The sequence below is a fragment of the Microcebus murinus genome, chromosome 7 (assembly GCF_040939455.1).
Source record: "Microcebus murinus isolate Inina chromosome 7, M.murinus_Inina_mat1.0, whole genome shotgun sequence".
Lineage (NCBI taxonomy): Eukaryota > Metazoa > Chordata > Mammalia > Primates > Cheirogaleidae > Microcebus > Microcebus murinus.
The window spans coordinates 43831702-43845846 of NC_134110.1; positions in this window are offsets into that span (position 1 = coordinate 43831702).

The following is a 14145-nucleotide window of genomic DNA, read 5'->3' on the forward strand; positions in this document are numbered from 1 at the left end:
AGAAAACATTTTCATTTTTAGTCCTTAGATGATTGAATCAAGAATAAACATACTTGGACATAATGTGGAGGCTGCTGAACATCGTATAAACATTCTGAACTTTGAAGAGTATGCAGTAAGTGGATGGAATTTATGAGTTATTTCCTTTGAATATGGATTATGTGGGTGTGTGTGTGTGTGTGACAGAGAGAGAGAGAGAGACAGAGAGAGAGAGAGAGAGAGAGAGAGAGAGAGAGAGAGAGAGAGAATATGAGAGAGTGAACAGGGTCCCAAACATTTGGTAACTAGAAGAGTGGACTATAGTAGACATTTATAATGTTTTCAATAATCTCTGTGTCTCCTCTAAATCTCGGTTAATTGTTGATAGTCATATGTATCTTTCTAGCCAATGAATGTGTACAGAAGTGATTACTTTTGGCATGATTGAAACATTTTGCTTATTTACTTTGAGATAATTGTAGATTCACATAAAGTTGCAATAAATTATACAGAATGATCTCATTTACCCTGTACATGTGTCTACCAATGGTAACATACTGCAAAAGAATAGTAAACTTTCATAACCAGGATACTGACATTGATGCAGTGAAAATACATATTTTCATCACCACAAGAATTCCTCATGTTGCACATTTACAGCTATATTCATTTTTCTTATATACCCATCCTCTCCTTAACACATGGCAACTAGTCTGTTCTCCATTTTCATAATTTGGCATTTCAACAGTGTTGTATAAATGGAATCATAGAATGTAAAATCATTTAGGTTTTTTCCTAACTCAGTATAATTCTCTGAATATTTTGTTAAATCACACCAATAAATCATTTCTTTTAATTTCTGAATAATATTCTAAGCTATGTATACACTGCATTTTGTTTAAACATTCATCTATTGAAGAACATTCAGATTATTATGAATAAAGTTGCTATAAACATTTGTGTATATGTTTTTGTGTGAACATAAGTTTTTATTTCTTTGGGATAAATGAGCAGGAGTGCAACTTCTGTATCACATGGTAGCTGCATATTTAGTTTGTTAATAAATTACCAGAATGTTTTTTAGAGTGGCTACATAATTTTAAAGTCCCACCAACAAAATCTGAGTGATCTAGTTTTTTCACATAGTTGTCAGGCTTTGATGTTGACTATTTTTTATTTTAGCCATATTTTAAAATGTTTATTGGATATTATGATTTCTTCCATACAATATCTATTATATGCTGTGCCTTTTTGGCAACACATCATTTTTTACTTTACTATTTATACATTCTTAATTTCTAGATGGTAATTTTTATCTACTGGGATTTTTTTTCAAAATTTCTCCCAATCTGTCTTTTTTTAAACATTATGTATATGATTACTTTTGTTTTTCTTTGTAGGTTTTTAAAAAGTATAAGCGATATTTTATAGATTTTACTTCATCACTTATCTTGAGGTCATTAAATATTTATCTTATTTCTTTCTCATATTTTAAGCTTTTAAAGTTGAATTCATTAATATAACTATAATTTGTTTTTGTGTATGTTGAGAATTAGGGATAATCTTTTTAATGTAAAAATTTTAATAGCTTGTATTGAGTATCTCATCCTTTCCCTGACTATTTTAATGCTGTCTTTGTTCTACATTGCATATGCATGGGGCTGCCTTTGGTTTTTCTATTTTGACATATTGAGTTTCTCACACTGATTCCCTATACTCATAACATGTTTTTAAAGTATGGCTTATATGTAGTATGATTGATTCATTCTCCCCATCCCAACTCTCAATTGTCCTATCCTTCAACTTTGTTCTATATTTTCATAATTTTAATGACTTCAATTTTGTTCATATAATTTTAGAGTAAATAACTCGACATAGAAATTATATTTCAATTGCATTCAATGTAATTCATGTATTGATTTCTATAGAACTAATAACCTTTTGTTATTATTTTTCTTCCCAACCATGTACCTTGTGTATCTGTCCACTCATTCAGCTATTATTAATTTTTATCTTTCTTTTAAACACTTTTAGCACTGTAAAATTCATTATAAATATTTGCATTCTTATTTTCCATAGTTAATATATAGGTATTATTATATATTGACATCTTTGTTTACATTTTATACATAAACATTAAATAAATGTTATAATAGATAAACTGTATTCAAATATTAAAATTTCATATGAAATAAATGTGATTTACTTTTACCCATTGTCATGTCAGTACATAATAACTAAGGCCATTTTCTTTAAAAACAAGTAGTGACAAAAGAACACCTGCTCACCTTCTTCCTACATCTATTATGTTGTATCAGGGAGAGGAAGATTCTGGGTTTCTGGTAAGATGAAGAGAGAAGCAGAATCTCAAATGGGCAGAATTCCATAAGTAATAATTGGTAATGATGCAAAATACCATATATTACCAATATTAAAGAGCCCAGAGCTGCTCCTAGACTACTAACAAATATAAGTATGCCTTTAATAGTGAACCTATAAAAGGAAAAAACATGTTAAAAGAAAAAAAATCGATTACAATTGATATTTATATTTCTTCTCCTGGAACTTATATTTATCTGTAGAGTTATTCTGGACACCTCTTTCCAATCTAACACCTTAGATCAATGTAGCATTTGAATTGTATAAGTACTATGTCTATAAAACAGAGACTGATTTACTGATGAGAAAATATCACACATATAGTGATAAATGGAATTTGAATTAGTTCTTGCTTTTGAAACCCTTCAGTGGATTTTCTCTGCCCTTAAAATGAAATTCAATGTACTACCATGGCCAACTAGGCTCTCTGTACGAATGAATGTCTGCATTATTAACATCAGCTCATGTTAATTTCCCTTCTCAGTCTCCCTCATCACTACATGCCAATGATACTAACTTTCTGGTCCTAAACTTTTCCCTAGCTAGGGCCTTTAATTTATTCTTAAAAATAAAATCTTTATTGGAACAAATTTTAGTCTACCTACTCTAAATAAATCAATTTAAGCAATCTGTATCCATTGTCCATATTACCTCCCCCCTCTATCTTACTCTGCTTGGGCTACCAAACAAAGTACCATAGACTGGGTAGGCTAAATGACAGAAATTTATTTTCTCAAAGTTTTGGAGGGTGGGAAGTCCAAGATCAAGGTGCCAGACAATTTGTTTTCAGCTGAAGGCTCTCTTCCTGGCTTGCAGACAGCAGCCTTCTCCTTATGTCCCCATATGGTGGAGAGGAAGAGGGAACTCTCCAGTGTCTCTTCTTAAGAACATTGATCCTATTGAATTTGGGCTCTACATTCACAACTTCATTTAATCTTGATTACTTCCTTACTCCAAATACAGTCACATTGGGGGTTATGCTTTGACATATTTGGGGGGACATAATTCAGCCCATAGCACTCTCCACCTGTCTCCATTATGGCTACCTGTTTATTGTATTTTAAGCAATTATTATGAGCTTATTTTTAATTTTTTTTTACCTTTACCTAATCTTTGTCAATCTCTCATTAATATTTACGTTTATTAGACCAACAATAATATATGTCTTATTCACTGATGTTTCCAGTGCTTAACTCTGTGCTTAAAACAAAGGAGGTTAAAAATTACCCCCCTTTCCCTTAAATTAACAAATTAAATAAATGATCTGGCTCTGTGCCTTTTGCTAACATGAATTATGTAGGGATTTTGGCCAAGTTCCTTTTAAGTAAGGATTTTAATGAAATTGTGCTTCAATTGCAAATATCTCATTGGAATTTAGTAAGCGAGGGTAGATTCTGGCAGTATACCAAGTAATTAAACTTAACTAATATTTCATATTTAAATAGCCAACCTCTAGTATAGATACTAAAAGTATATTCTGTTTAACATTCACTCAGGTTATATGAGCAAAACATTTTCAAAATGTTATGACATTGGGTTTTCATAATAACTCCCCATAATCTTAGTAGGAGACTTATTATCTTTTATATATTTTGTAAAATTTATTTTAGTTTAAAATACGTACAGAAAAATATATGATGGCTTGTTTTAAAAGCAAAAACTCAATACTGGGAACATTACCAACATTCCAGAAGGGCTTTTACTCACTTCTAGTCACTACCCGCCTTTGAGTGGTAAATGGCATTCTTGACGTTTAACAGTAAACAAAGAGATTTGCCTGTTTTGGTCGCTATCAAAATGGGTTCATGGTATATACTTTGTGTCTGTCTTATTTCACCAATTTCTTGTGAGATTATCTGTTTTGCCACTTACAGTTTAGTTCGTTAATTCTCACTGCTGTGTGGTATTCTATTGTTTGAATATATTATAATTGTATTGATGGAAATTTGGGTAGATTTCTTCAATGAGTTAAATAGTGATGCTAAGAGCATTCAAATATATGTCTTTTAGAAAACATGTGTAGGCTTCTTAGTGGAATGTAAACTTAACAATGAAATCTCAGGACCATAGAGCATAAGTAGGTTAATCTTAAATAGATAATAACAAAGAGTTTTGCAAAGGGGTTCTACCAATTTCCACTACCACCAGGTGTATGAGAGTTATTTGTCATCCCTTTTAAAGGGGTCCATGTTCTTAGATTGGAAGTCAATATTGTTAAGATGTCCAGTTGTTTTTCCCAAGCTTTGATTTTTTTTATTTCATTTACATTTTATCCATTCTGGTGGGGGTGAGCTGGGATCATATTGTAATTATAATCTGCATTTATTGATGCTAATGTGTTTGTTTGTAGCCATTGTATTGATGAATTGCATATGAACTTTTGTGAAGATACTTCTCAAATTTTTGTCCATTTTTCTATTGAACTTTTGCTTTTCAATTTGGTTTGTATATTCTGGTTAGTCCTAAGTCAGATATAATCCCTCTCTCTGTGGCCTTCCTTGTCAATATATTAATTCTGCTATGATAAACAGAAGTTCATGATTATAATTTAATCCATATTAGTTTTTATTTTATTAGTGACTGATATATTTTTGTTTATATCCACTCTCTTACTATTTACATTCTATATGACCTACATAATTTATTTTTTCTTTATAAGTGGCATTTAAATTAACAGTCTTTAACTCTATTAAAATTGTTAGTTTATCACCCATACTTTTTACATAAAGAGACTACATTAGTGTGGTTGATAATTAGTCAACAAATCAAAGGCTCAAGTATAGGATTTCTGACTCTAACGTCTCTGATTCTCCTCCTGTTTTTTACATTTTGAGAACATGTTTTACATCATTGTGCTATGATATCACACTTTTTTTGTTTCTGAGCTATTTAATCTTTTGTCTCTTAAGAGCTTAACATGAGGAAAGAAAGAAAACAGGCCAAAAAAAAAAAAAAAAAAAAAAGAGCTGCTTTTTCTTCTCTATGCTGAAGAATGTATGTAAGAAGTGAAATTTGAGAGTTTTGATCCAAAAAATCAAGATGTGTTATATGTAACTTAAGGCTAACAGCACAGATTATTACCTCTGGTAACAAAGCAGAGTAATGCTCTTTGTGTGTTGTGTGTGTGTGTGCATGCGTGTGTATGAGAAAGGTGTGAGAGAGAGAGAGAGAGAGAGAGAGAGAGAGATTGTGGCTTCTCTTGAGGCATGCGATTCCAATACTATCACTTGATTGTATCACTTTCAACTATGACATTTCTAAGTCTCAAATCTAGAGGTATTGATTATAAAAGATAGTAAATGAAGATACATTAATAACTACTTATTACAAATTAGGTAGAGGTTGTTATTTTAAAACAAACCAAGATAATTTTAGGGTCTGTAAGAATAATGCACAGAATATGCAAATTTAGATGGGAGAGGAATTGGTGAAATTTCTTTCACTAGATGTTTCATTTAATCTTATGCAAATATAGAGATCCCAGGCAGGTATTAGTTGAATTTCTCAGTGTAATCCCCAGCTTTACCTGACTCTAGTAGGTATGGGTTCATGACTGTAGACTCTTTCAATACTGAAGTTCATTGCCATGGATCTTTTTAGAATCATAGCTATTCCAAGGTGGAGAAATGGCAGTTATCTACAAATAGGAAGCTAAGTGAGAACACTTGAGTCCCTAATTATAATATTCTTCATGTTTTATATAGTGAACTCTCTTGGCTTTAAAGGACTTGGATTCAATTTCTTGAAATAATTTAGATAATTTTTTGCAAAGCAGATTTATTCAAAGATCATATAATTGTTAAAAGCTCTGCCATTAACTTAGCACGTACTTGTAGCTGGATAATTTAAATAATTTAATTATTAAAATTTAAAATCCAGCACCACTAAGCTCAATAAATTATTTTGATTTATTGCATTTGAAAACTTTTTTTGTTTTGTTTTAGAAACAGTCTCTCTCTGTAGTCCGGGCTAGAGTGCAGTGGCATCATCATAGCTCTCTGCAACCTCAAACTCCTGGGGTTGTGTGATCCTCCTGCTTCAGCCTCCCAAGTAGCTAGGACTACAGGTGCATGTCTTGATTTCTAGCTAAAAGGACAGAACAGCCAACTGAAAAGTACTCCCACAAGCTGAATTTGGGATAACCTGAGTATCATACAAATGGTAACAGGAAAATATTGTAATACATTTCAATAAAATAAGTCAGCAGTCCATATCCATACTAAAAGTAAGCAAATAAGTAAGATGGCAAGAAAAGAAGAATGGAAAAATTTTAACAGAATAATGGTTAATAAATGAAATGATAGAAATAGAGGGGAACCTGTTTTATATATGTCATAATAATAATTGCTTAATCTTTGTTACCTGGATTTTTACACAATTTCAAATTATTACTCCACACATAATTTATCGGGGAATTGAAAAGGGAACCTATAAAATTAAGACATTTGGTTCACACAACCTTAAAGAGGGGATCAAACAGCATCACCAACTATGGTTTAAAGTGACATTATATGTCTCCTGATTTGATTCATTGAGAAAGACATAGAACTTCATATTAGGATTTTTGTCAAGCATGTGTAATTTGAAGATAATCATATGGATATTCTACAAACAACAGACAACAAAAATAAACTACTGAGAGCTCAATCGATTTCATCTGTAGTTTTTTAGTTGCCTTGGTGATATCAACTAGGTGAGGCTGAAATGCTAATCTGAGTGTGATGTCATGATTCTCAAAGTCAGTGAACTTTTCATTGTAGTCTCCAATTAATAGGTCTATGACACCTGTGTATTCTTCAAATGATTCATGTGTATCATCCTGTTCATCAACAACCTTTGCTAACTGGGGAAATGTTCATTTGAAATTTCCTTTTGAAAAATTGTTTTGAAGAAAGATAGCTTTTTCCAAATGCTTAAATTTTTTTCCACATATCATATACAGACTTAGTTTTACCTTGCAAATAAATATTCAAGTCATTTTGATTTGATATATTACACAGAAGTGCTGCATTGCTGTAGATATCTTCTTTCAATAACTCACATTGCTGATTTTGTTTATCATAAAATTCAATTATCTTTTCTCACAGAGGAAAAATTTTGGCTAACATCTGTCTCTGCCACAGCCAATGCACTTTAGCATGATATGGCAAATCCACACTGAATAGCTCATAGTTCAACTTTAGCATGTTAAGAAATTAATGATGTGGTATTGAATTTGCAGAAATATAGTTAGCAATACTTACAATTTGTTGGAAAGTGTCACTTAGAATAGTAGCTTTAGCACAGAGATTTTTCTGATGCAAGATACAATGAAAATAAATGAGAACATCTGGATCTGTTAATATATATATTTTTTTGTGCAATAAAATCTTCATGTTTTCCTGTCATGCACTGTCTGTACATACACTCACTAAATTTACCAAATTCAGTCCAACTTCATGACATTTTCTTGAAAGCTGTTGAAAGTTGTAGAAGATACCTATTCTCTGTGTTTGGTTTGCAGGAGTGCCCAGAGTAACTCTTCATAGCAAAGAAAATCTTCTGTTATGACACCAATGAAATACAAAATCTCTGCTGAGTCAGTAGAATCAGTTGATTGAATGACATATATTTTCCTTTTGAAGTATTGCATGAAGTTGTTCTGTTAAGTTGAAGGCTAATTCATGCTGCTGATCAGTTATGGTTCCCTTTGAAAGAGGTAGTTGTTTGTACTTTGAAATATTTTCTGGGCCTAAGTATCCTACAACTTCAGCAATGTATTCTTTCACAATTTCTACGTCACTGAATGGCTTCCCTTTTCCCCCCAAGTATATAAGCTACTTTGTACGTTGCTTCAGTAGCATTGTTTCCAAGTTTTATTGCTGCTTGAAGGAATTGTCTTTGCTTTTGCTTTTCATCTTTTAATTTCTGCAATACACCCTTTCATGCCTATCCCTCTAATTTACAATACTTGTGGTCCTTATGAGTGTTATAATGCTGATGGACATTGAGTTTCTTTAATGTTGATATTGCAGTACCACAAAGCAAGCAAATCATTTTATCTTTAGCAGAAACAAAATAATATTGCAACTCCCAATCCTCATTAAAAAATCTGTTTTTTTCCTTTGGCCTTCTCTTGGTCTTCTGTGACATGACAGGCTGTTAAACAGACAGAATTAAAAAAATACTGTAGAGCTGTGCAACTATTCAGAAATTCCACTTCAAACAGAAACACAGTGCACTGTTGTAAAAAGCTAATAACAGACCGGTGTACCCGACTTCTGTAAGCTCTCGCCAATCAGCCTTGTGTGGTAGCGGCACTAGTCAGGCAGGGGAAGTTAGAATGAAATCGTGAGCTGAGCAGTTGTCAATTTAGCCCTTATGGGTTACTAATTGTTCCAATTGTGCCAATCAATCTGGGAGGACTATTTCATTGAAACTCATTTTATTCTTTGATATTTTAAATATGTTCATTTTAAAAATAAAGTAAAAATACAAAAGATGAACAAAAATGCATTAATAAAAGGATTTGCTCTGTAACATTTGGATTCAGTCAAAAGGCCACACCTAAGGACTTACAAGGACACATGTGGCCTTAAGACTGCAGGTTCCCCACCCCTAATTTATGAGATTCGAAGCACAAACACAAGTGAGTCACAGAATTGGTTAGAAGGCCATTCTCCTTCATTCCACCGCCGTGGCCTTTCATGCATGGGGCTGCAGAGGCCGTGGCATTAACTGAGAACCGTAATTTCCATGGCAGCAGTAGGAATATCTATAGCCCCCAGATGATTAGTGTTTGACCTAAATGAGCTTTAGTTAGTAAATATATGAAAAGAAAACAGTTCTGAATAGGTCATCTAGGTGAACCTTTACAAAAACAAATATTATCATGACAAGCCCTGTCTTTAATCATTCAAAGACTTCCCATTGTTTATAAAATAAAAAGCAATAGTAATTTCAATAGTACACTCTGATAGTATCTCCATATTTTGTGCCAATGATCATTAAATAATTGTGTGATTACTTGTTTAATATGACTCTCCTTTACTAGGATGCAGTGTTCCATAAGCATAGACACCATGATGTCTTTTTTTTTTCCTGTGTTTTCTCCAGAAATCAGCATGGAGCCCAACTGTTGTTTAAATGAATGGATGTATACTCTTCTTGGATTGAAATTTGGAGTTTCCAGGAAAATGCAAGAAACGCATTCTCTAAATGGAGACATTGACTCAAGTGGTGGAAAAGGTTGGGTTTGTAGAAAATATTTAAGGGGTGAAAAGGAAGAAAATCTGCAAGCACTGATAAAATTTGGCTTTTCATGCCAAACTTGGAGGTTTGAAGATGACCCATTTGGCTATGAGTTGCGAGCACATGGTCTGCTTTGCAGAGACTGTCCTTTAGTTCATCTGCCCCAGGGGTGTCCTAAAGTGGATTTCTTCAATTTCTGTTAATGCACAGGATTTCCCAGGTTTCTTCATGTACCGCCTTTAAGTACTTTGATTTTGGAAGTTTCTCTTTAGGAACAAACACTATGGCTGTCTTTCAGCAACCCTAGTGATAAGATAACATTGGATTTTACCTTTTATTTTTAAGTTTCTCGACATTTGTCCTATCTCTGCTGGTGCTTTCATCCCTGTATCTGTCTTAGATGCCTCCTAATCTCTTCTGCTAGTTACTATCCTCATAGGAGCCACAGCTCTCCACAGAGTCGTATCTGCCCCAGCTCCTCCTCCCACCCTTGTATATCTTGCTACTGAATGTTTTTAGAAACCTGATTTTCCAGGGTATCAGGAAGTTTAGTGAAATTTTATGAAATATGAATAACATAATCAAATCTTCCTTGCTCACATGTCTTTCCTCTTCATATTTCTATGCACCCTCATCCCAGGTGTCCCTGTGGTTCATGGCCTCTTTTTATAAGAATAATTTAAAGAATTTAAAGAATAATTTATACAAAAATTACAGCTATATTTTATTAAAGACCCATTATGAAATAGATACTACTCTATACACTTTACATGTATTTTCTATAATTCTTACAATAGTCCTGCAAGGTAGGAATTATGCTATTTTCCAGATAAGAAAGAGCTACATACCATGAGTCCTTTGACACAGTTCACATCCTATAGATTTTGTGAGACAAAAATGTTTGCTCCGAGAGATGTCGTGTCTTCATTCTTTTCACCTCTCAGAAATACAAGGGTAACCAAACTCTCTATCCTTGTCACATATAGTGAGGACCAAGAATCCCATGATATGATTTTTAGGTATCATGAGAAATGAAAGGAGGAAATTGTCAGAGTTTTCTCTATCAAACTAATTAATAGGTATATTCTCAAACTTCCCTAGCTCCAAAATAGGTTTGGGTCATGGCTGAGAGAGAGCACAGTCGGCTTGGTCTCAGGGTTGTTGCCTTCTCAAAATAAAAGTAGCACTAAATTTAAATTGCATTGTGCCTTTGAAACTATAATGCTGCTATATCCGTATCCCCACTGCATATGCCCTTTTCAAAAATTTTCTCTATACTGTCATCTGGCAAAGATTTCTAAATTGAAATATTATATTATCTTGCTCTAAAACCCTTCCATGGTTCTCATTTACATTGGTTAAGCACAGACTTCCTGGTACGACTTACGAAATGCTTCAGAATTTGTATCCCACTGGGTCTCGACACAATTTGCAACTCTACTTCTTTTGCCTTCTGGATTCTGGCCATGTGAATGAGTTTTAGTTGCTCCTATGTACCATGTTGTGTTTGTGTTCTCTCTATTCCTACCCTACCTCATTTTTGCCCTCAGAGGAAACTTATTTATGGAATTGTGTTTGCTCCTTCATGTATGTTAGGGACAGAAAGTGACTGAGAACATCTACATACGTATTTCTATACAATTATGGTTCTAACATCATATAGCAATGGTATGTTTATGTGACCATCTCTCCTTGCTAGGTTAAATCTTCCTACATTATATGTATTTTTCTCTCAGTGCCTGGCATATAGTTGATTATAAGTTAGGAATTGAATGTGCAAGTGTTGGGATGTTTTCCAGAAAATTGGCTTACACAATATCTTTCTTTTCTTTTTAAAGATATTCATCTTCAAGACTAATGAAGGCCCCAGTATTTAAATCTTTTGGTTCCTTAAAGAAAGGAGACTGTAGAAACACAAAATTATCTTTATCAGTATAGCACCACCAACTCAGTCTTGACACTATTAATTTGAAATATTTAAAAATTTCCCAAACACCAATATAAATACCAGCGAATAAAAGAGCCCAACCCTGTATAACCATGTTCAGAAATGGCAAATCAAAGACATTTTAAAAGATGAGTGGATGTGCTGGCATTTGGAACTTGCTATGTGGACAGTTAGGAAAAAAATTCTTATGACCACAACAATTATGATTTCAAGCTCTATTTTCAGCAATTCATAAAATTCATCTCCAAAAAAGAACCTCAAAGGGCACATTCTCAGCAAAGATTTGCAAATTGCAGAGTCTTCTTCAAAGGCTCCTTTTTACTTGAGAGGGGGAACACTTCACCACAGTGACTCCTAGTTTCCAGGAATGAGCTCAGAGCCTCAGCTGTTGCATCTTTATGTTGATGCCAAGTCTGCTTGATGGTGACTGACATACTGTCTCTTCGAAATTGCAGGCAGGTCACACAAAGAAGCCTATTTCTTAAAACAACAGACTTTCTAAAGCCACAGATGGCTCTGTGGCACCCACAATCCTGCCCCTGTCTCACCAACAATACTTGGCATTTGCATCAGCAGCCTGCATGAGTTGAGGATTGCATCCTGTCAAGGAGTCTTGGAGGGTCTCTATGGGCACAAATGAAGACAGTCAACATTGTCATCTGGTTGTTCCTATGAGTGGGAGAGGAAAATCACAAGTTTTGAATTCAACATTTAAACAAATTAAGGAATGAATAAAAAATGTTATAGTGTGATCAACTCCCATCTCTAATTTGCACATAAGGAGTTTTCATTTCCTAGTAACAGAATTAGTATTATGTTCTTGAATATAAGCCTTAATTAGATCAGTAGTTAAAGCTTGACAGAGTAGTTTGGATTCTTCTTAATACAACAATAAGTACATGTTTTTATCCAAACAAATTTTGAAGATACTACATTTTAGTAATTCAATCATGCAGCCAATATTTACTAAAAGCCTATACATACCTGGGAAAGTCTTAAAAATAGAGATATGGATTTCTTTTTCACTGCTCTTGAGCAACTCAAAGTTAGGAACATTTATAAACCAACAAGAAAAATTTGCAAAGCAGAAATCCAGATCTGGATATATTATGAGGATAAAGGATTTAGAATTATTCCTAGAGAAGTCTCTTAAATTGTCAAGTTAGTACATTTTAAAGACAACTGTGGCAAATGGAGAAGAAATTTGGAGAGGAAATTTGGAACATACTTATAAATCTCCATTACTTTATTATATGACAGCTTGTCTGACATGTTTTCTAATATGTAAAATAGAGTAATGATGATTTATCTATTTTCCTGTTAATTTTTTAAAATACAAATAGAATGCTTTTTTAAACAGCAATAATGTGGTAAAAAAATTACTGTATTAGCAACCTCTTCAAACTTATTTTCCCTCCTCCTTTATGTGGAAGAGAGTGTCAGCTGACAAAGATAATAGCTATGTTGCTGTAGATACAGTTTTTTAAATTCTTTTTTATTTCATATTAGTCACCAGGACTTTTTCAGGCAAAATTACAGTATCTCAATTAAAACTAGCCCAAGTCAAAAATAAATGCATAGATGAAAACTTTGTACACATTTATTAGCAAATTTGTCAGATTATAATAAGACAAAAATGACTCAAGAAGCTCAAAGGAAGTAAACTATTCTCCTATATTTCAATTCTATTCTGTAAAGTACTTAGAGATATTCTGGCACATAGTAGGCATTCTGTAAGTGTTAAACACTGTGGGTTAGTCTCATTTGATTTTATTGCAGACATTCTTCTTCCATAGGGCCACATAAGACTGATATCAGGAGTACGTAATTCACATTCTTCTATTTTAGAAAACACAGTGGAAAGAGACCTGTATAGCCACTGTCCATAGATCAATTAATTCTACAGAATCAGTCTGATTTTCTTCTAATATGTCACATGCCTGTATGTGACCAAATTTTTGTGTCCAGCAATATCAGGTACACAACTGGAACTCACGCTGTATGAAACAGAAACCACATGGAGTAGGAAGTGGTGGTTCACTGCTGCAATGGCACAAACAATACATATCTATTGCATTCCACTTTTTGAGAACCCAGAATTCCCATTATCATGTTTTCCAAATATATAGTTTCATAAATTGATCTACAATCTGACTTCTGCTTTCAACCAAGATGGAATAATAGAAGGAATAGAGGGAAGAATTTTTAACCTAATAGTCTCTACTAAAAAAAAAAAAGAAAAAAAAAACCCAAACCCAAAAACAAACACACAAAAAACCCCAGCTAATAACTTACTTAACAGTGTGTGAATAAAGGCTTTCCTCTGAAGATTGGGAACAAGACAGGGATGTCCTCTTTAACTACTTCTATTCAACATTACACTTGAAGTTCTCATCAGTGTAATAAGGGAATAAAATAAAAAGAAATAATAGGTTTCCAGATTGTTGAAGAAGATATAAAATTGTCTTGGTTGGCAGACATGATACCACTTATATGCAAATCTAGTAAACAAACACAAGATCATGTGAAGGGACAGAAAGCATGGCAGTTGTTTTCTGGGGACACAGGCGTAGTCAGTGGAGGAGTGGAAGGGAGAGAATACAAAAGGG